This window comes from Furipterus horrens, unplaced genomic scaffold, assembly GCF_987537825.1.
Source record: "Furipterus horrens unplaced genomic scaffold, mFurHor1.1.pri manual_scaffold_3, whole genome shotgun sequence".
Lineage (NCBI taxonomy): Eukaryota > Metazoa > Chordata > Mammalia > Chiroptera > Furipteridae > Furipterus > Furipterus horrens.
This window is the reverse complement of record NW_028327173.1, coordinates 66,662,946-66,687,715: the sequence shown is the minus strand read 5'-3', so window position 1 is coordinate 66,687,715 and position 24,770 is coordinate 66,662,946. Positions and strand designations below refer to the sequence as shown.

Here is a 24,770-nt window from a genome sequence, read left to right as displayed (position 1 = left end):
AAAAGAGTGTATATAGTTTATGTATCTAGGAAGTTGAAAGAATTATTGATATTAATTACTCAAATATTTAAAACATAACATAAGCAAAGTAAAGCATAATATTAAATATGAATATAAGCTGGGTAATTATGTAATTTAAATTTATATTAATCAGTTTGTTTGTCATAATCTATCTTAATACCATGTTACAGTTCTGTGATAGTTTTATGTCAACTTGCTGGCCTGCAGGTTGACTGCCCAGATATTTTGTTAAACCTCATTCTGGGTGTGTCTGTAGGGTGCTTTGGAGGTGCTTAAGATTTGATTTGGTAGAGTAAGTAAAGAAATTGCCCTTCCCAAGATGGATGGATCTCATCCATTCTGTTGGAAGTCTGAGATTCCTTCTTTGCCTGACTATTTTTAATATGAAACATCAGTCTCCTGTCCTTGAACTGGAACTATACCACTGGATCACTTGAGTTTCCAGCTTGCAGATGGCAGATGGTGGGATGCTTCAGCCTCCATAATCATGTGAGTCAATTTTGAATATGAAGTTTCTTTCTCTATATACATATTCATTAGATTGGTTCTGTTTTTGTGGAGAATCTTGAATAACACAAGGAGTTTTTTAGAAAAATGCATTTTTTTTCAATATGGTTTCCTTATTTAAAAAAATAAATACATTTCCTGAACTTTTCTTCCAAGTTGCATCTTGAGTATTTTGTTAATAGACTTAAAATCTTTGACATCTTCAGTTAATTTTTTTCTCTACACAACAGTATTTTGAAATGAGAAAAAATATTTTCTCTATAAATGTTGAGGCACCAGCTAACCTCAGAGCATAGTCTGCAGAATGAAGAATATTCTCTGAACTATATTTTTCATTTTTAGATGCTTAAATATTTCAAACCAAATATTTTCATAGAGACTGTCATTTTGCCTCTGTTTTTTGATAGTAGTTATATAAGACAAAACTCTTCAAATAAGTTATCTCTATGATTTTTTAAAATGTTTTGCCAGATACAGAAGCTATAAAATACTAACCCTTCTCAATTTCATCTGATTCCAGTATAAGATAGAGATTTATCAAATTAAACATATGAACTTTATTGTAAAATTTTTTCCACAAATCAAACTATTTTCAGGCACAATTGTGAAATTTCAGATTTATATTTGGACACAATTATGGATTATGTGTACTTTACAATCAATTACTAGTATATATATGCATCCTAGGTTCTTCATTTTATAAAAATTGTGTTTTTACCATGATATTATGCTCCACTAAATTTATGTTTTTTATTATCACAAGAAACAAATAATTTTGTCTTCCATGTGTTTCTTGTAAATTTGTTTTACAATGACATTCAATAATATCATGTTTCTTTTTAAGCAAAATGAACTTTTAAATCTTTGCTTCATTTCATGAATTGTATTAAAATATACCATTATTAGAATTGATTTTGTATCTGAAACATCTGACAACACTGATAGGAAACTGGCATCACTTCTTCTAATCAATCCAACATGTTAACCAATACTGTTTCACTTTTCATTCATATGAAATAAAACATGAATTGAAAATAAACACAATTAATTTAAAACAACAATCCTTTGATCTAAATGAAAAGTCATGGCTTTCAGACTGATTCATAAACATACATTCTGCAGCTGCATCAGTTAAATGATCTTTTTTGGACTCAGGCTTTAAAATCACCGGTAATTTTGAAATAGACACTATACTTCATCAGTAGATTTATATCTTCTGCTTTTCACATCAATGATATCATTTATGGCCACCAAAGTAAACAGTGAATGACGGTAAGCATTTTGGGCAAGACAATCATCCATGTCAACATGAGAAATAAAAAATCAGCACTTTCATTTTTATTTAACATTCACTTTTTTAGTTCATTATGATCAGAATATTTATTTCAAAAATGAAATAGTTGTATGCCAACAGCAAGCAGTAACCAAACCTCTGTGTTAAGGGTATTCAATTTGTATTTTCTGTACTCTACTCTAGGAAGACTGCATAGTCTCATTTCCTACATGTGCCATAATTTCTCTCATTACTCACTGACTGCTGATTGGCCAGCTGGTGACTTCATGTGTCTCATGGGATTCCAGTACACTAGTGGTTGGCAGAATAGGTGGCATTATATATTTTCTCCATCACTTGCTGAGACTGGAAATGAACTGTCATTAGCCATGTGATTGTAGGTCCACTGCATGCACCTTTGAAATGAAGGCCTTAATTATACTGCAGTTAGAAATAAGAGAGACAGAATGTTCTTGGCCATTTTTCATATTTCACCACAGGCTAAAGTGAAAACTTGGTTCACAGCACACCCTACTCATACACTACTAGACAAGACCATCGCATGAACTGGCATCATTGCAAAGTAAAGTTCTCCCAAACCTATTCCAGTTTATTTAAATTAAACTGCAGTCAGGGATTAATGATACTAAACCAAATAAATCACCCTCTCAACTTTCATCAGTTGGGCCCCAGGGCAAACCAGACTGTCTGGTCACTCTCCTCACAGGAAGTAGCAAGTAAAAAGTGAAGAGCAAAACTAGCCTGTGTAGGAGGGTTCAGTAGACAGCCGAAGGCATGATAGAAAGATAGAAGCCAGTTCACCGGGAGCCTTGTAGGCCATGGAAAAAATTTCAGGTTTTATTTTACATAATCCAAGGAGCCTTTGGAAGACATTGATCTGATCGATGTTTAAAAGGTCATCTAGCTGCTGCCTGGAGAATAGACAATAGAGGATAAGAGTAGAGGCAGGAAAAACCTGTTAGAAAGCTGTTGCTATTGTCAGGTAAAAGGTGGTGGTATTTAGGACAAAGGTGAATGTGTAGATGTGGTGAAAAATGGTTCAGTTTGGAACCGTTTGGGGAACAATGTGGGGAGTAAGAGAAATGAGGAGTCAGGTATACAAGTAAATTTAAAATTTTATAACAAGTCTCTAGAGGGATGTTGGTGATATACACAGAGCTAAGGAAATTGTGTGAAGATGAGTTGAAGAGGGAAACTAAGAGTTCAGTCAGTTTGTAAAGGTTAAGTTTGACATAACTATTAAATGTCTACGTATAAAGTTGAGCAGTTATTTGGACACAGGCACTGTGAACTGTTTGGGACAAGAAATACAAATGGGAAATCAAGAGTATAGAGGTAGAATCTATAACCATAGGAGTAGATAAGATCACTTCTAGAGGGGGTTCAGATGAAGAAGAGAGGTGCAGACTGAGTCCCAGAGCACTCTTGTATTTATTTGTTCAACAGATATATAGCAACCCAAAGTAATATTTTATGCAATTAATTCAGTGTTATAATTGTATCAAAATTGCCATACACTCTTTAACACACACACACACACACTAAATCTAACCCTCTGTGCTCTACAGAAAATTTTAAAAAGTTACATTGCATGAAATAAACCAATGATTGGAGGGGAATTAGGCTCCTTTAGTTTTTCTTTGTCTTCTAAAATAATTCATATTCTACAGTGCCTGGTGTAGTATTTCAACCTCCAGTAAAATCTTTCTAAAAGAAATAGGACACTAACTTGCATTTTATTTCATTTATTTACTAAAAAATACATAGAAAATAAAATATTATAAAACCAATAGTTCTGAATGGCTTACGAGATAAGAAAAATGTCTAGGGATGTATTCTTCATTTGATTTAGACATCTGCCTATCACAAAGGTGTTATTTTTTATCTATAGTCATGAGCCTAATTTTACCAGAATATGATTTTTCTTTGGACATACCAGCTAGTAATTGACACCCCAAATGCTTCAAATGAAAGGGATTCTGGTAATTTATTAAGCATCTAATGACAGTTTATTGAAGATGCAAGAGGACAGGTAGGAGAAAAGGGCCAGAGGGGCCAATAATCAGAAAAGATATTAGCCATTGATTGCAGAGGGAGACATGTTTACAATAATATAAGAGGGAGGACTTAGGAATAAAAGGTAGACATGGAACCATCAAATGTGTCTAATTGTGGAAGTAGCCAACCTCAAAAATTCCAAATTGGAACTCTGGTGTTATGATTGAGCAAGGGAACTTAAATTCCATGTAACTGGTGTGGTCGATTTAAAGAAATTCTTTGATCTAGGAATAGGAAGGCCAATGAGCTAGCATAATCCTTTAAAGTTCTGTATCATTGTATACTCAGTGTTAGACAAGAGCAAAAGAGAGAATGGGCTGAAGAGAAGGTTTTTTTATTTTTTATATTCACATATAAGTGAGATCTTATTATATTTATCTTTCTCTCTCTGGCTTATTTCACTTAGCATAATTTTTGGCAGTTTCATCCATGTTTGTGCAAATGGAAGAATTTCCTTCTTTTGTGGCTGAATAATATTATATATATAGATACATATAAACACATATATACATATATAGACCTATATATCTCTATATATATAACACTTTATTTATTCATTCATTCACTGATGGACATTGATGTTGTTTCCATGTCTTGGCTATTATTATAAATAACACTGCAATGAATATGAGGGTACACATAACTTTTCAAGTTAGTCTTTTGGGTTTTGTTTTCTTTTTTTTCATGGGAGGGGATAAACACCCAGAATTGAAATTACTGGGTCATATGGCAGTCCTACTTTTAATTTTTTGAGGCAACTTTATACTGTTTTTCACAGTGACCACCAATTTACATTTCACCAACAGTATGCAAAATTTTCCTTTTTTCTATCCTCATCCACACTTATCTCTTGCCCTTTGATAATAGCCATTCTAACAGGAGAGTTTCCTTTAATATACCCAATTATCAGTTGAGAAAAATGACACTTGGAGAGGATTTATAATTGCCAAAGGTCACATAGTTTGGGAGGGAGGCATGACCAGTCTTCTGGTCTACCTGGCTTCACATTACTGTACATCGATACCACAAAGCTTATCAAGAGAAAACACATCCCTGAGCAGCTGCAGCTACTGTGCCCTGAGCACCTGAGTGCAGTCTCATTTTAAGCTTTTCTTTGCCAAATATTCATAAGAGACGGGGCTGTAATAGTAGAGCTGGATTTTCTTCAAAGTGGCATTTCAATTGTACAGAATGGATCAACATTAAATGTGATGAATGAATGTCATTAATTGTCTCCAGTGAAATCTTTTCTCAAAATTAAGTGTTTGGATAAAAAACAAATAAAAAACAAAAACAAAAGACTAACTTGCAAAACTCAATCTCACGCATGAGAAGAATGCCTGAACTTTGAAAGATTCTAACAAGATTCTTCATTCTTTGTTATGTTCAAACAGATTAGCAAGAATCCAGACTTTGGATACATGGCCTTCACAGTGCTTTGTGTACTTTTCAAGGTAGTTAATTTTTCTTTGACAATTTCTATAGTTGCCAGTTTTTTCTTCTTCTTAAGAAAGTTCTCCTTGGGTCTTCATTGCATTAGAGCTTGGCTCATGTCAGTTTCTGTTTCATGTGGGTATTAATACCAGGCAGTCGCAGACAGAAAAACCATGGGGAATCTTTTCCTGGAGAAATTAGAAACAAAATTGAATGACAGTCACATGCCTTTTTATCACTTATGACTGAGAGCTATTTTCTGAAGTCATCTGTTGAAAATGAACACTATTACAAGCTATAATGACAGTCAAGTTTCATCCACCATGGATTGCTAAGTAAATTCTAAGTAATATACTTACTTATCTATTTCTTGATTTATCAGTGTATATCTATTTATGCCAAACTTTAAAATATTAGTATTTTATCTTTTAATTTTATTGGTTATGTTGTTAGTATTTCCAGAAGTTACATTTGTAACTAAATAATATCTATTTATTCTTCATCTATCAATTTAGAGAGTATCTATTAACTTCTCACTAGATAAGTGACAAAATTAGTTTTTCCATCTGTTTTCCTCCCATTCTTTCTCCACATTCCAACTCCATTAACCATACTATTGTTTGTACATATTCTGTAATTATAATTACCTGCTATGCTTGTCTATAAGTTGGTTGATTCTGTATATGGAAAATAAGTAAACACATATGTAATTGTCATGTAAATATCCTCCACAGGTCTAAGTGAAGTGATTGGATCCAGAGAGAAAAAACCATGTCACTTAATTTCTTGAAGGAGAATATCTATTCTAAGCATTAAGAGCAAATAGATTCTTGTTTCCTAACTGTGCTTCCTTATAGTGTGTTATTTGGACTATGGCTTTCCCTGCATTTATTTAATTCTAGAATTGCTAAGTGCCTTTATTTTTCTTATTAAAACAGGAAAAAGACAAGTGATTTTATCTTATCCATTTCTGAACTATGTGATTTGTGATAGAAGTCATTTGTTTATTAAAGACTTTCTATACGGAGCACTCTCACTCATTTGACTCATTGTTTATTAGACCGGCTGCACAGCTATCTTCTCTTTGCATTGTGCTATATGAGTACTATTGTGGTTCAATCTCATGTCTTATACTTCTCAAGATTCCTGTTTTGTTTTGTTGGAATACATCCTCAAGGAAATTTTATTTTTAGAAAGTTTGTGTGAGCTTGCCGATAAAATTGATAGTTGCCTGATAGCTTTAATTCCTGATTAAAAAGTGCAATGCCAGATTAGTTTTTGGGCCTTTGTAGATAATCTTCTTTTTTCTCTCTCTGGGACTCATTAGAATTTCTCATTGCTCTTAAGTTCTGAAGTTCCATTAAAAAATGCATCTAAGACTTTGTTTCTATTTGCATAATCAATTATGCCTTAAGCTCAGATAAATGTTCTTGTATGACTTATTTTATTATATTTTTATCTGTGGGAAAGAACATGATATTATTTTATTCAGGAATTCTAATTAGTGAATTTGGTCTATTTAGGGTTGACCTTTCATGTGTTTTACATTGTCTCATAGCTTTCGTTCCCTTGGTATTTAGTTCTGGGAGATTTTTCTCAACTTTATCTGTTAAATCACCCAAATTCATTTCCAGCTATGTTCATTTATTATTGAATTCTTCTATTTATTTTTAAAAATCATAAATATTATTTAATTTCTTAAAAATCTGTCTTATTTTCTAATTCATTTTCAGAGTGGTCTAATTGTGTTCAGGAATGTAATGTTTATTATTTCCCAGGATACCAATTAGATTTGTTTTTGGAGGGGTCTCTTCTGTTACTTATACTAACCTTACTTTCTTAGGGTCATTTTTTTTTCTATGTTGTTTTACTTTTGGTAATCCTTTTTTATGCTACTGGTTAGGTAACTATTAACATAGGTAAATGAGGACTATGCAATTCACATAAGTTGCAAAGTTTTGTTGTCACTTCTTTACTTTAATTTACCAAAGGACTCCTCCTTAGTAAGGCTGATAGGGAGTGGAACTTCTGACAACTAGTCTGCCCTGGAGTGTGTGTAGGCAGGACATAGGCAGGTAGGTTCAATGTTCCTAACGATGGCATTGATATGGAGATTTTGGGGCCAGAATAAAGTGATCTCTCTACTTCATTCTTCTGCAAGCCTGTAGTTCTTTTCTCCCCATCTCCCAAGTAGGCCAATGTTTTGGACATTTGTGTAGGTCTAGAGTTATCTCTAGTTTTTGGCTCTTATCTTTAATGATCCTCTGGGGTAAATCTAACACTTCGCTTGGAAAAATGTTTCCAAGTACTTAATTAAGATGGAGGCAAATGCTACTATCATTGTGGTTAGTGGAGGGATCAGCAGTCCCAGCTGTGTTATAGACATTCTTTCATTTAATTGGTCTGAACCGTGTACCAAAGCCCACTTCTAATCTTCATGCCTTCCAACCCCAGAATTGAATCTTTCTGAGTTTCCCTGGGAAGAATGTCTCCCATCTCATTATTGGAGGAGGCAGCCATCCGTCTCGAGAGACGATGGTGTAGCTTCTTAAGAGTCTATCTGCACCGCCGAGAATGGCTGTGCAGTCTGACTCGGGAGTGACACGGTATCTGTCTTCTCCCGTGTTGAATCGACATCTTGCGATGACGCTGGAGTGTCCTCTCCAGTGAAGCTGAAGCTACAGAGCCTGGGCAGGGTGATATGGAGGGTCTGCTGTTGCCCATGCAGCAGACCCCCTCTCTCTTCGCAGCTGAAGGGTCCAAGGGAAAGACGGAGTCAATACAGCTTGGCTTCAGGTGCGCCGCAGGAGTTGCCGGTGTTGACTACAACGTCAAACTGCCTTAGGGACTCTGGCTCCGGATTTTCTGTCGGGGTTTACTCCCTTAGCCTTTCCCCTGAAGAGGTATGCCACAAGGCAGCGGAGGTTTTTTGGAGTCAGAGTTTTCCTTCTCTGATGTACCCTGACTGGAAGATCGAACCAGCGACACTTAGCTCGCAGGCCGACGCTCAATCCACTGAGCCAAACCAGCCAGGGCTCTCCCATCTCATTATACTGCAATCAATATGAGGTCAGAGATCACTCTTAGTCCCACCATGTACCCATAATTTACAAAAGTATGTGGCACATGGTTGGCACTTAATAAATATTTGTTAAATGAATACATAAACAAACAAATTAATGGATCTATTTTCATTGTTATTTTATTGAATTTTTGAAATGTGGACAGGTGCTCAGATCATTTTTTAACTGATGGAATTTGTAATCGGTCATTAAAATCACAATTGTGAAAATTATGTACAAAGTATATAATATTACATAAAATAATCAAAATGTTTAACTATATATATTATGATTACTACTTCTCAAATACTACTCTGTTTGTGTATGTGTAGACAAACTCTAGAAAAAATATCAGATAAATGATAGTTTGAGTTATTCGATTTCTAGGCATTTGGATTCATGTTTTCTTTTTATTTCAGTTTGTTATATTATTTGTGCAATAATAAAAATATCAAATTAAATTGAATGCCATTGGAAAGAGATGTCACAATCTTCCAGGGTGATGTAACATGAAAATAAATTTTTTACCGATAATTAGAAAAACCTTCTAGTATCTAATATAAATTATTTCAAAGTCACTTTTCTATAAGTTGTTCTTCTATCCACTACCTTTACAACTGTCCTTGTCATATTGACCCTTTCTGATGACCTACATTATCTGCTTAATTATTATACCCATTCACTACATACATTTTAAATCAATTTTTCTAGGTATTCTAAGAGGCTATGTTTTAACATTATAGCCTAGTTAATGATGCTTTAATGGGAATTCAGAAGGTTCTTACAGTCTTTCTTTGTATATTTGCTGATTTTTAAGAAACTCTCCCAAACCCTGACCAGGTAGCTCAGTTGGTTAGAGAGTTGTTGTCCCAATAGGCCAAGGTTGTGGGTTCTATCCCTATTTAGGGCACATACAAGAATTAATTAATGAATGCATAAATAAGTGGAACAACAAATTGATGTTTTTTTTCTGTTTCTCTCTTTCTCCTTTCTTCTTTCTTTCTAAAATCAATCAATTAATCAATAAAAAGAAATTCTCCCCAACATTCTCTGTGCCTTTTTGTATACAACTAATTGTTATTATTGAAAGTCTAATTTTGTAATTTCCAAGGAAAAAGTTTAAAGCAAGATAAGAAAAACAGGAAAAGAGATAGGGGAACTAGGAAGGACAAAAACATGAAAGAGAAATAAAAGCATTGGGAGAAATAATTTTTCAAAGATTTTATTTATTTTTAGAAAAGGGGAAGGGAGGGAGAAAGAGAGGGAGAAAGACATCAATGTGTGGTTGCCTCTTGTGCCAACTGGGGACCTGGCCTGCAACACAGGTATGTGCCCGGACTAGGAATTGAACCAGTGACTCTTTGGTTCACTGGCCAGTACTTAATCCACTGAGCCACACCAGCCAGACTAGAAATTATTTTAATGCATCATATAAGGAAAGATATACAGAGAAAATTGAGAGGAAGAATATCCTTCTTGGGCAAATGTGATAAAAAATGTTAAAACTCCCCCTTTCCCATATATGCTTTTTCGCATTGTAAATTATATAGTCTTGTTTTGTTTTAATATCCTTATGAGTACTTCTTTGTGGAATTATTCACTTATTTTTGTATATTGATATGTGTCATTATTTCTTTGGCTACGTAAGTGCTATACAACCACTTGGCACCTGCCTCTCTCTCCTTCCCATATCTTATACATCACAGGTCTTATTGATCCTATTTTCAAAATGGATCTTGATTCCTGCTAGTGCTATTTATTTCCATTGTCAGCATTCTGATTCTGACTTAGACCTCGATCATCTTGCACATGGATCACTGAAATTGCTTCTTAACTATACTTCTAACTGTCTCTCTTGATCCCTTTAATCCATTTTCATTGACCAGTAATAACAGTGTGTTTAAAAACTCAAATTTGACCACATGACTCCCCTGTTTATATCTCTTCAGTGATCTCCCATTGCTCCTAGAACAAAACCCTAAATCTTCATGATACTCTATGGAGTGTCCTTCTTTAATCATGCTCCTCTTCTTTTGGTGACTAGAAGAGCTCTTTTTTGCTTCAGACCATTTGTATGCATCCCTTTCTTTTATTTTTTACTTGAATAAATCCTATGGATGACTCAGATTTGTGATTAACTGTTATTCTTTAGAGAAGTATGATTGGAATCTCTCTTTCTTAGGTCCAACATAGTAAGTATATTTATAATTAACTATTTTTTTGGTTTTGTCTCATTGTTATATTTCCCATAAAACCTTAAGCCCCATGAGGACACAGATTATATACATTTTGTTTGTTACCATATTTTCAGCAATGAGAACAATGCCCAGCTTAAAGTAGTTGCTCAAAAAACATGTGGTGAATAAATAAGTGATGATAGTTATTGGTCTGGCAAATTAGGTCTGGTTTCTAAGATATCGGTCAGCTCAGTCATACAGAAACTGTCCTAGATGGTTTTTACTCAAGCTGTGCTGGGTATTTCCCCAGTCCTATGGGTGGTCATTCTAGCCACAAAGAGTTTTTCTGTAATTAGAATGGAGTTTATGGCTTCTCAAACATTCTGGAGAAGTAAACTGAGCATTTCAGCATCAAGATAAAGAAAGATGACCCAATCCAACAAAATAGCAGATGCAGGCTCTTGTCTTTTAATTCTGAAGACAGCATGCATGGCTAATATATAACAAGCATTTATCAGTGTGCTAATAGTGTTTGAAATTCTATCAGGTGACATGTTGTGGAATCTCAAGATGAATGGAGTTGTTATATATTTGGTGTCTTGACTGTGCCTGCCAGAGACTTTAAAGTCAGTTTAGTGGTCTATTAATGTGTCCATTATGAACCCAATTTCTTACCTTAGTCATTTTAAATTTCATCTGTCGAATAACTTGGTATATGTTATTAGCCCAAATTCAAACATTTTATACCAACTATAATTCTTAGTTGTTAAACCAGTTTTGACTTATTGGTGCCACATTAAAACCTTAATAGGTGGAATAATTGGCTCTCATAACAATTTGGAGTAAGAGAAGTCATGTGTAAGCACTGTTTCCAGATACCTGAAAGCCAAGAACAAGTCCCTTTTGCCCTCTGAAAAGCTATGAACCAGTCCCCTTTGCCTTCCACTGCATCTCCCCACCCCTGCTGATTTCATGTTCTCGCAGCTTCCCAAGCCAGTCCTAAACCGAATCCAAACAGGAGCCATGAAACTTGGCATGGCTCTAGGAAATCTTTCCCTAGAAGTAGCTCATCAGTGTTGCAAAATGATGGGTTTTAGATGTTCTTTGCTTCAGCAAGATAAGCATGAGGCCACCCATGGGGAGAAATGGATTAGTCTTCTGAGTATTCTGCCCAATAGCGTTTCAAACTCTTTGCGTTTGAACATCATACATGAAAATGTACCTTCGCACCAATTTGATTTGTATGGTTTTCCCATTTCTTAGGAGCACCCTAAGCATCACCCACCTCTATGGCAAAGTCAACTTCCCCTTCACAAAATGGACTCCTTGGTCTTCGCACGCCTTCTTGAACTGTAATTCTGCAGCCAGCAGTCAGTCAGATCAATACATGTCTGTATTATAGGATCAGATTTCTGTCTTCCTGGAGGTTTGAACCTGTTTATCCTCTTCGCCTACCTGCAAAGCCGCTGGTGCATCCTGACTGTCTTTGAGTGCATCTCCCTTCTCTCACTGAGGGAAGCAAAGCCTTCTGGGGTGCAATAAAACTGCTTTAGGAAGGCAAGAAACAGATGGAAAATAAATGGGTTCAGGTGCTCCAGGGACCTGAGTGCTGCTGCAGAAGGCAGAAACAGAGCATCTAGACAGCAAAAGAGTATTTGATTTTTATCTTTCAAATTTTGCATTGGGGCAGAAAACATATCTAGGTAAAGAATCAGAGGTTGTCTCCTTGGTGCAAATGACACATAGACTGCATCCTGCTTAAAGCCAGTCACTCTCTAGATTGTAGAGTTAATTTACTGATGGCTCTAACCTGTGTGCAGGGTGAAAAGTAAGACTTAAATTTGATTCCTGGCAAATCTGTCTTTCTCCTACTTAGAGAAATATTTCACAGGGAGAAGGGTGCATTGAAAGAGAGACTTGGATTCCAATCTTTAATTCAACATGTGCTGTCTTTATGAACAAGTCACTCCCCACCCCAGAATCTTGGTTTTCTCAGCTCTGAAATAGGGATAACAAAACTTGTAAAGTATGAGGTGAACTGTTATTATTGAAAGATCAATGCACACCTAAGTCTGCTCTGCCCTGCCCTGCCCTCTCAGCATCTTCTGTGCTATCATCCCTCTTTCACTGCTTCCACTTCATAATTCTCACCAAATTTCTAAGAGTTGCTGTAGATACCATTTATAGGCCCTCTCCATTGTTCCCCTTTATACTCTTGCAGGTTTATTCTACGAGGCCAAGGTTCTTTGGAGAACAGGGGAAATTAGTGAGCAATAAGACATAAGGTGGGCTTATCAATTTGGGAGGATGAATTTTGCCACAGTCAAGAGCATTAGTGAATGATGCCCTTGCAAAAATGTGCTGGTCTCCAGGAAATAGTTAATGAGCAATAGTGCTGATTGAGTGCTCACTTTGGGCCAGGTACTATTCCAGGCACTTGTCTTGAATTTACTAATTGAATCTCCCTCTTCCCCAAATGCTATAAGGAAGATTCTATTTTTACTCTCATTTTACAGGTAAGAAAAGTGAGACACAAAGAGACAGAGTGACTGGTTCAAGGTCACACAGGTAAAAAGAAAGACCTTGGGAGCTGACCCAGGATAACTGTCTTTAGTGCTCCTGTATTTAGGAAGTACTGTCATTTGAAACAAAGAGTGATGACTTCTTCTGGTCATCTGGACTTTCTGGCTAAATATAAATCTAGAATCATGCAGAGCAGCAGGTCCAATATAGTTTTACTGATACACTCTTTGTGCTATAACTTGTATACAATGGCTCGGGGCAATCGGGAACATATCCGCTGAGGTTTACTGCCTGGCACTCTAAGATTTATAACCTACATATGGTGGTGGTGTGTTTTTAACATCCCCCTCATGTATATTTTCTTAGTGAGATAGTAAGTTTCTCAAATGTTTGTGTACAGCTTTTTATTTCTTTTGCATATTCCTTACTCACAACACATTGAGGTTCAGTATATGGTTTTGATTGACTGCCTGAATTTTAGCATCTACATGTGGTGGTCACAATAATCGCATCTGCAAAATGTAAAAGGGCTGGTTCAGCTGCTCATGGATTTTATTCCAAATGCTGAGACTTTACCTTTAGCTCGGTTTTATTGGACAGCAAACAAATAGACATTCAAGGTATATTTCTTGAGTGTTCACCATCAGCATAGGCCAGTGCTAAGAACTGTGGGGTACAAAGGCAAATAAGGCACAGTAGCTGCCCTCAGGGAACTCACAACATAACAGAAATTGTCAAACAATGTGCTACTGGAAGAGTGAGAATCTTCCTGGAGGAATGTGGAATGGCTCCTTAGAGGAAGTAGGATTTAGCTGAACTTTGCAAAAAACAATAAGATTGAGTAATATATGAAGTAAAGAAACTCCAAGATCACTCCCTTGCTGTTGAACAGGGGTAGAAATTTCAGTCTGAGGTAATGTACCCATTTTATTGTCTTATTTCTACCCTGAAATTGTAATGGCAATTAATTCTTGCTGTAAGATTCAAGAAAAGAGAGAACTGATCATTTCATGATTTGCTTGAAGTGGAGTTAGGAGAACTAAGTTATTAAATGTCTTTGTGTGTGGAACAGAATAAGTGCTCTAAAATGTATTGTTTAATTCTGACATCAGCTACAAATGGGGAAACTGAGTCTCCAAGAGAAAAAAGTAAGTTGTTCATCTAATGCAGTTAGTAAGTGGCACAGCAGAAATTCAAAGCCAGGTCTCTCTGATTCCAAAGTTCATACACTTGGGTATAATAAGCCTCATTCTGTCAGAAGATCTAAGTTTCATCGTGCTGTGGGTTCTTGTTTAATCTTCTCCATGAACACTGCATTTATAGGAAACAAACTAACAAAAGCCTAAAAATTCTAAGTTTACTTTTATTCAGTGTGCATCCAAGTTTCACATTAACTGCTTATTTTTTTCTTTTTCACCCCAAAGTTTTTATTTATTTTTTAACGAGAACTTTTCAACCTTCTGTGATCTCTTTATAATTCTTTTTAGAGTGCATAATTGTGTTCAATCAATTTGTTAGAGGCTTTTGAAGTGTTAAAAACTACATTAAATTATTTTCTTTCAGGTTTTATGTTAATGAACATAGGTGTTATTCAGAGCAAAGTCAGGGTGTCAAGGGAACTTGAGTTAAAGTTATTCATACATAAACTAAAAAAGGAAACATCTTTAGTAGAAGAAAAATACATTTAATGAATAAGTACGGCACACAATTCCCCCTTTCAAAAATGTCAGCTTGTATTGAACCTCCATTCTAGATATCTTACAATTACTTTGTCAACAGAAGGTAGAGTAGTGATGGATGACGCATTGGTTCTTGAAACCAAACTTTCTGCGAGTTACTTAGGCTGAAACTAAGTGCTTTTACATTCCAGTCTTATTGATGATAGCGGTTTTATATTTATCACCCTGTCATTTCAGTTGACTGTATCAGCCTCTTCTCTGTAAGAATATGGACACTAATGGAGGTGTGTCCTTAGTGCTCTAAAGGGTCACAGATTCATTCTGCTAACCAGTCAGGGCACAAACTGCTTCACATGGAAGCTCAGAAGCAGCTTTACCCATTTCAAAAAGGGATCAAAAAGAGTGCCTTAAAAGGCCTTTAAAAATTGTGTTCTTACCGCCTCTCTTTTGACCATGACCCATCCTTGTGGTGCTGCACACGGAGGCTTTTGGCTCTCACTAATGGAGCGTTACTATTTTGCAGCCTCCCCTATAATAGGAAGAATTCTACCAGGACCTGGGCAAGTCCAGGACCTGATTGCAACACTTTATTTAAAAGAAATTCTGTCAAGAATCAATAATAGTCTTGGGTCGCAAGTTCTTTCTTTAATAATACTTTGATATGATTTGTCACAGGCTAGCCCAGAGTACCCACCAGATTTTATTACTTAGCTTGCAGCACAGTGTCTTATCTTTGAGTCATGAGTTCAGCCATGGGGAGACCTTTAAAAAGCTATATTCTTTACTGTTTGGTTATTACAGGAAGTCTATATTACTCGATAATACCTTTTATAGGGTGTGCTGTCACATCTTCACACAGATGTTTAACCCCAATGCAGGTAGACTGGATGCCTGGAGGCCACTTTAGTGACATAGACATTGTTTTTTATGATTGGATGCCTGATGTATCAACAGCAGCAAAAACAGAAAACAAACAGAACCATGCAAAAAAGACACACACACACACACACACACCAGAAACAAAGCAAAAAAACATTACCACCTGACATTTCTGACTGGATTTCAAACTTACTGTCCATTTTGACAGAGATTTTGTTTAGAGTCTGGAGTGTTTGGTTTTTATTACCTGAAAGCAGCAGAAAATTGAAGAAGTCAATTTAGATTCCTTTCTTGCATGCGATCAGCTCCTCAGGTTTCACTGTACATCTCAATAAACACCATCCTACTACCTCCGTAGCAGGCTGAACAGCGATAGCTCTAAATATGTTTTATATCGCTCAGCTGTGGAACTCATATTGTTACAGCTAATGTCTGTTGGTAAATGCTTGTATACTTACATGTTGTATTTACAAATCTATATATTGTCAGCCTAGGGTTTCATCTCCCCAATCTGTTTTTCTTCTTGGGAGAAAAATAGCAGAAAATGTACCAATATTCACTGTAGACAAAACGTACACATACACAGGAACTCAAACACACTCACATACAGGCACATACACAAACCAAGATTTCAAAATGGTAATGATTTTGAATTTTGAAATTAGAGAAAATGAGGGAGAAACACTCCTTGAAAAGTTATTATTTTAGATCTTTCATCTGTCTCCAAATTGGAACTAATTTTCAACGTAGATTTAAGAAAATTGTTGGTATGTGAGCAAACATTTTATTTAAAAAGTTTGCAGTTTTGTTCTTGTGGCTGCTGCCATCGTTGCTAGAGGAGATTATCCTCATGAGGCCAGCTGTTTTCCCCGGCAGCCCAGATCCTGGCTGACTGTGTGCGAGGGCCCAAGGAGTGATGCTCTGCCTGCTCTCAGCATGGACCGTGCCATCACTGCCTCGAAGACAGCCTGGCTTTATAAGCAAAGGCGGCAAAGTCAAAAGGCTATGGTGGGCCCCACTGCTGTCTGTGATGAACTCTCTGGAAACCTTGTGTTTATTTTTGCTCTGCTAGACCAACCACGCTTTTCAGTGCAGGGACTCAAGACACTCCTCATTTCCTGCAAGCATTCTCTTCTCAAACTGGGCTTATGCTAAAACTAAGGGCTGAGAAGTGACAGGTTGCTCTTCTTAACATTGCCTTCCTCTTCAGTTTCCTCGACACTGAGCAGCGGTAAGAGCATGTAGTAAACTGCCTTGAACTCAATCGAAGCACCCTTGATTTACTTGTAGGACTGTTCAAGGGCAAGCGTAAGGAATCTATATCTGTTAAATACCTACTGTGTGCCAAAATCTTAGGCCTTTGACATACCCTTTCTCATTTAATCTTTATATCTTTATAAAGAATGTATCATGTTCTCTGTGATACAAATGAAGAGCCCTGCATTCAGAGATTAGGGAGCTTTCTGCTCTTAGGCAAATGAGACTGTGGAAACTGGCCTATGGAGTGAGGGAGGTCTGACTTTAAAATTCATGCTATTCATTTTCTACGAAAAATTTTCCCATCAAATTGCCAAACCATGCTGCTGGCCTCTTCCGTATTACCATGGACCACTGTTTTTTTAGACATCCTCGGAAGTCTACTTTCCAGCCCACTCATCTTATCATTCGTGCACCCTCCTCTCTTCCTATCCAAATCCTAATTCAGTTCTACTTCTTTGTGAACCCTTGCTCCAATAAGCCTAATCAGGTTTTGAGATATTTTTTCTAAAATTTTTATTTTGCCATAATTATATCATAGATACATATGTAATTATAAGAAATAATGCAGAGAGATCCTATATATCCTTCACCCAGCATTCCTTTTTTAAAAAGCATTATTTTCATTGTGAACACTATTACAGATGTTCCCATTTAGCCCCTTTTTCTCACTTCCCCCCTGTCTCGACCCCCTTCCCTCTGGCCACCACCACATTGTTCTCTATGTCCATGGGTCATGCACACATGTTCTTTGGCTAATTCTTTCACCTTCTTTCATCCAGTCCCTTTCTCACCACTCTTTCTTATAGCTGTCAGTTTGTTCTATGTGTCCATATCTCTGTTTCTATTTTTCCCATCAGTTTATTTTGTTCATTAGATTCCACATATAAGTAATATCATGTGGTATTGGTCTTTCTCTGAGTGGCTTATTTCACTTAGCATAATAATCTTAATGTCCATTCATGCTGTCACAAAAGGTAAGATTTCCCTCTTTTTATGGCTGTGTAGTATTCCATTGTGTAAATGTACCACAGTATTTTTATCCACCCATTGACTGATAAGTACTTGGGCTATTTCCAGATGTTGGCTATTGTAAATAATGCTTCAGTAAACATAGGGGTGCATATATTGTTTCAAATTAGTGTTTCAGGAACATTAAGATACATTGCCAGAAGTGGGATCACTGGGCCAAAAGGCAGTTCTATTTTTAATATTTTGAAGAAAATCCCAGAGTAGACCCTTCTTCAAAGAGGACATATAGATGCCCAATAGAGATGTGAAAAAATACTTAACATCACTAATCATCAGAGAGATACAAATTAATACCACAATGAGATATCACCTCACATCTGCCAGAGAGGCTACTATCAATAAATCAACAAACAACAAGCTCTGGTGAAAATGTGGAGAAAAGGGAACCTTAGTGCACTGTTGGTCAGAATGCAGTTTTCTTCAATAGTAACATTTTACATAACTGAAGTAAAATATCAAAAACAGGACACTAAATTTTGATAACATTCCACCAACCTTGTTTAGATTTCACTGGTTTTACATTCATTCATTCATTTGAGTGTGTCCATTTAGTTTTATATACTTTTATCAGATGTGTAGATTTGTATGATTACTATCACAATTAAGGTACACAATAGTTATATCACAAGGATTCCTTGTACTACCCTCATAAGCACAGGAATCTCTCTACATCTCACTACCAATCCCTGGCAATCACTAATCTGTTCTTAACTTCTATAATTTTGTCATTGCAAAATGTGTAAATTACATTATACAATGTAATTGCATTATACAGTATGCAACATTCTGAGAGTAAAGCTATTCGGTTTTAATATATCTATTCTTGAAACTGGAATACATTTTGTGTGAAATAGTTCATCTGTTTATTTTTTCAAAAATATTTGTAGGCCAACTACAACATGCTAGGTATTGTTTGAAATGCTAGAGATACAGTGATAAACCAAACTGACTGACATGTCTGTGCCATATATTTGGGGACTTATTTTTAGTGATGCATATTGTTTTGGGGGTATTTCCTGTCTAAACTCTTTTTCTATCAATAGATCCTAAGCTCTCTGAGAGCAGAGAACTTACCACACAATTCTTCTGTTTCCACATTAAGGCCTTACAACAGCAAGCCTTTCCCAAGCACACAGAACTTACACTCATGGTTCATGGAGGACTTTGTAGAAATCACCTGATCCATGAAAAGATCTCTAAGAAAGATCACATTATTACTGTCTTAACACCAAACAATAACATGTAAAACAATTTAAACATATCAATTCCTTTCATAATCCCTTCAGCATTCAACACCTCTCACTAAGAGACATTACGTGGTCAGTCTCCATGCCTGCCACTCCACATATGCTCAGTTTCTCCTCTTGGATTTATTATTGGTCTGTGCAACAGATGCTCACCATCTCCTGGGTAAGGTGTACACATCAGAAGAGAACAAGGCTCATCACTGTGCAAATGGGAGTCTTGTTTCACTTGTACATTCCCATTGTCTATGTCAACATCGGGCTTCCTTTGTGACCACTATTCAGTTTTTCTCTGCCTATGCAGAGGGCAAAAAAACAAATTCTCCCCTTCTTCCTGACCATGAAGATTCTATGAGAATCTTTAGCAGATACTGTGATGATGTTTTCAATCTGGTACAGAGGAGAGAAAAATAAACTCATTAAGTTTAGTAAAGGTTGACTGACCTCCAGAAAATTTACACCTATGGAAAACAAACTTCCAATATGGAATGTGGCTGTTATTATAGGCCCATAAATTCCTCTTAAGTAATAAGTCAAAAAGAGCGAATTCTGTTGTGGACTTCCCAGTCAAATATTTTGTGAATACAAAATTTAATTTCCCAGATTTAATCATTTAAATTGAGTTACTTTACTTCTGTCCAATTATAAGTCTATTGTCTTTTTATTCTATTAACAATTGTTGACAACGAATGGAAAGTTAAAACCTCATTGAAGAATGTTTTATTCAATTTTCTGTGTAAGAGAACTTCTAGAAGTCCCAGGATACACAGTAAATTGGTTCCAAAAAATTATCATTATCCTGACAAGATGCTTGGGAGTACAATGCAGTTTTTACCTCAGCACCTCCAGAATACTGACTTGGTACAGTAATCCACTTGCTGACTTTAAAATGATAAAATGACTCCTTGTAGCAAATGATACATTAGAAAGATGAGAGCTGAAGTACTCCGTGAATTTGAAAAGATTCCTTCTTTCAATATATCATCTGTTCAGTGGATTGAGCGGTTGGCACTAGATGAAGCAGGCAAGCTTACTGGCAAAATGAAGCACATGGACTTTTATGCCTGGCTCTTGATGAATTAGCTGACCTTGCTGGTGCTGCGCAATGTGTATCTTTCTTAGATTTTGTGTTTTAGAAATCATAATTTCATTGGGGGTGAAGTAATCTAGTTTTGGAAGTAGAACATTTTCATGACCACCAGTACACAAAGAAAGTGTTAGTATAACAAAATAGACTTAGCCCATGACTTATTTGAGAATAATTTCAGAAGAAACCCAATTCTGAACTGGTCACCATCTTCCTTAGATAACACTTTTCACTATCTGGCCATCATTTGGGGAAGATAGTACAGACCTTCATCAAAAAATAGACTGCTCCATGGTGGAAATCTACTTGGATTTCACAGTTGTTTAGATCTGCTCTCTTTGGTTGAGACTGGAAGGAATAAGCTATCACTGTCTTGATGGGGATGGGAAGACATGCTATTTTGTTAATCAATGGAATTCATGAATTAAATGGAAAATCTTGCTTTTTGCCATTTACATAGAGTACAACAAAAAATTGATAAATATTAATGAATTATTTGGCTCCCATAGGTTCTGAAAATATTTAGGGAAATAAATATTGTTTCCAGAACAATAAACAAAAATTAAAATGTAGTCTGAGATATTTTAGCAAATTCTTTCACTTTACTATTTAGAAGACAATAATTAGAGCATTCCCGATAATTATTAAAGAAGATTTAATGGGAAAGGTAAAACATTTTTATTCATCAAGTTATCATAATTTTGTCCGAGGAGGAATCTAACATTTCTGCCAGGCCCTAGAAGGAAGATATTGGAAGAACAATGAAATGCTTACAAAAGTTATATCTAGAATTTACTGAGTTTATTACCAATTTAAACAGAAACTAAATGTCTTAAAATGGGCAAAAGTCAATGTTAACTGATATCAATACAGAGAAGATGAATGAAATTGTCTCAATAGATGACCTCGTGTAGAGCATGTGGGCTGATGATGATGATAATGGTGATTACCATCTCTATCCAGTTGATAAATTGAAAATGTGTGCCATGATTAAGGAAATAAGCCTAGGAGAGCAGTGTTGCATGGCCTAAAGTGGTATAGCTAGGGATTTGCTGCTAGAGGTACAATTTCAATTGCCAAATTGCTTGTTTTCACTTTAAATAATTGTAGGTGAGTCATAATTTCCTCTCAGATTTTTGGTGGGTGCACTCTTCATTGTTTGTTATTAACATACTATATTTTGAGAGTCTTTGTTGAATAAATTGGTTATGACTAACCTGACAGATTAAATGTTCAATTTTTTATATTGTATACAAATACTGGGCTAAATACTTCAGACATGTTTCATTCCTATAATATTCAAATGATGGCAATATTATTATCACCCCCTCTTTTTTAAGTGTTGGAATAGAAAGCTAAAAAGAACCTAAGTTCCTGTTATAAATAGAACTGGCCACATATATCTTGCTTAAGCCACAATTGTATTAGGTTTTTCTTTATATACAGCTAAGCTTAATCCTAACTCATATAGTGACCTATTAAGATTCCAGGGATGAATGAATTTAGGGCAAGTTTATGTGCTAGGCAATTTACATGTATTAATTCGTATAATTTTTTTAGTCATATAATTTTGATACCTACCTAGAACCATGCCACAGCTGAGAAAGAAGAGTCTAAGAGAATTTCCTACTTTAAATGATGAGGACTTTGGATTGCAGAAAGGTTGTCTAACATCACACAAATCAAGCACAGGTCCATCCTTTAAATATACTATATTGCCTTACAATATAAAAACAAAATTTAAAAAACCCTCTTTTCAATATCACATTACTACTCAAGTTGGTTGGAAAAGGAAGAGAGAGCAAACAGATGAATCTATAGTTGGCAAGGAAGTTATTTAAAAGAAATACCCATGAGGTCCTTTTCCTTTGTGCTCGACCCTTCCACCCCCTAATTTCCACCCTCCCCCAATAATGTCATCCTGCTATCTATGAGTCTATCTCTGTTTTCCTTGTTAGTTCAGTTTGTTCATCAGATTCCACATATGAGTGAGATCATATGGTATTTGTCTTTCTCTGACTGGCTTATTTCACTTAGCATAACGTTCTCCAGGTCCATTCATGCTGTTGCAAACAGTGTTGTGATTGCGGTGAGGAGGAGGGTATAAGGGGTTAAATGGTAATAGAAAAAAAAATGCAATATAAATTTTTTAAAAAGATTTTCTACAGAAGTCTGTTGACCCAATTTAGTCTCTGGTTTGACATATTTGTGATTTTCTGAATTTGCTTTAATAAAACACATACACACACACAACATAGTATGCCCCCACTAACTTTAATATATATAAAAAAACATACAAGAAAATTTCAAAAATGTTAAGCACATAATATTAAAGAGTAAAGGCCCTGAAAAGTGATCTGGCACTCACTATTACAGAATGAATGAATGATAACTTCCTGTATATTAGTTGTACTGCAAATGGGTGTACCTAATCTAAGACAACAACTACAATGATAACAGAACATTTTTTTATTTCAAATCAAAACCACCCAAACAAAAACATACTCATTGAGTAGATTAAGGATACTGAGCCCAGAATTAAAGGGGAAATTTTAATTCTGAATTTTGAGACATCCCTCCCCACTATGTATTTTCTTTAAAATTATGCTTAACTTCAAAATACTAGCAGCAGAGGGGAAACTGGAGCATCCTTTGTAGTGAAATTAAACCACTTTGGCCCTATCAATAACAATAGTTGTATGGCTCAGTGAAGAAACTAACTGGTCACTCTTTTATGCTACGGAGGCACCCATTAGTTCACAGTTGTACAAACATATGCTTTCTATCAACTCTTTAATGCTTAACTATAAACATGGAGCTAAGGATATCAGACACTTTAATAAAAACAAATAAATAATAGAATTGAACTAATAGAAAATCTGAACAATAGAAAAAATTAATATTTTTGGAGAGTAGAGAAGGTATTTCACCAATAAATCAACAGGATGCTGTAAAAATGGAACAAACTGTGGAAAATACAGTGACTTTAAAATTAATATATAATAACCAAAATTTTAATAGAAATGTTAGAAGATGTAGTCAAAGATATTCCAGAAAGAACAAAAATAGAAACAGATTAAATATTTTGAAACATTGTATGAGCCAAAAATGAAGTCTAACATATAATTACTAGGCATTCTAGAAAGGCAGAACAGAGAAAATTAAACTTCTAGACTGCAATAATAAAAGATAGAAGAGTAATAACTTTAAAGGTCTGAGGGAAGAAAGATTTCTAAAGTCACCTTTTCTCTGGAAGCTGCTGGAGGATGTACTCCAAGAAAACATGGTCATTAAAAAAAAAAAAAATTAACATCGGAGAAATGATAAGATAATTACTAGGATGACTCAAAATAAAACAAAACAAAAAACACAACAACAGGAGATGATTACTATGTTGCAGGCCTAGAATTTAATCTGTCAGTCCAGATTAAAACCAGAAAATATAAAACTCCAGGAGGTTTGATGAGAAAATAGATATAATATTATTTGATAGATTTGATTGGTTGAGGAACTGTATTAAGATGTACACTTTGGAATGTGAGTCAATAATTAGAGATTAAAAGAAGCCAAGCAAAAGAAAACTTGATGTTATTAACTTTTGTAAAGAGAACTTGTACAACAAAATGTATGTAAGCAGAGGCAACTACTTGGCTCACACTGTAAATATATGTGCATAATAACAACAATAAAAATTACAAATATGGATTTAACTCTAAATTGATAAAAAAAAACTCTATTACAAGGATCAGGGGAAGAGCTGAGGGTGGGGGAGAGATAAGAGCATTAGTTGTTGCCCTTGGACTGTATGTGAGCTGGGGAGCAAGCAGGGGGCCAATCTCTCTCTTAAAAACACACACACACACACACACATAGTGTTTCTAGTAGTGGTTCAATTCTTCAACTGTGTAGTCATATTGCTTTGATTTTTTAAAAGTTTGCAACAATGCCCCATCATTGCTACACCATCACCCCTGAATTTATTAGTTTTTTCTTGAACTCTACAATGTCTCCTTCCTCTATCTCCAAAGTTGTCCCTTCAACAAGGTGGAAAGGTGGAATTAGGCTAAGATTAGTATTATGTGCATTCAGAGTTCTTAGAAAGTTAACAATATATTCCCCCTGTGGAGCTTCCTTTTCAGTTCTGAACATTGCAAAGACATGTTACAGAACCCAGAATTTCAACAAATACCTGAAAATTAGTCTGTATGTATTGCTCAGATGAGACCAGGCATGAAGAGATTGGCAGTGACAAGTGTCGTCACTTCTCTCTCTGACAGAAGGCAAGTGGCACGCTGTGTATACAAGTATGATGCCATGCTCTCAAGGTGAAAAAAAGAAAATGAAAAGGCAAGTGAGAAATAACATTTCAGGAAGAACTATCTGGGAAAATAATGGCAATTACACATGATTCAGCTTCGTTCTTAGCTTTTATAAAGACTCAAGTACTGTACTATGAGCTGAGCAGTTGAGCCCCAATTAAGTCTCCTCTTGATCATCTGTGTTGCACACCCAGTTC

General features: G+C 35.6%; 1 long non-coding RNA gene across 1 annotated transcript; it reads left to right on the top strand.

Moving 5' to 3' along the window:
• Positions 1-422: 422 nt before the first annotated feature.
• LOC150015223 (uncharacterized) lies at positions 423-6,258 on the top strand. The gene is made up of 3 exons (XR_016509979.1): positions 423-510; positions 5,275-5,334; positions 6,049-6,258. It is a non-coding gene; the product is annotated as an uncharacterized LOC150015223 (long non-coding RNA).
• Positions 6,259-24,770: the final 18,512 nt, after the last annotated feature.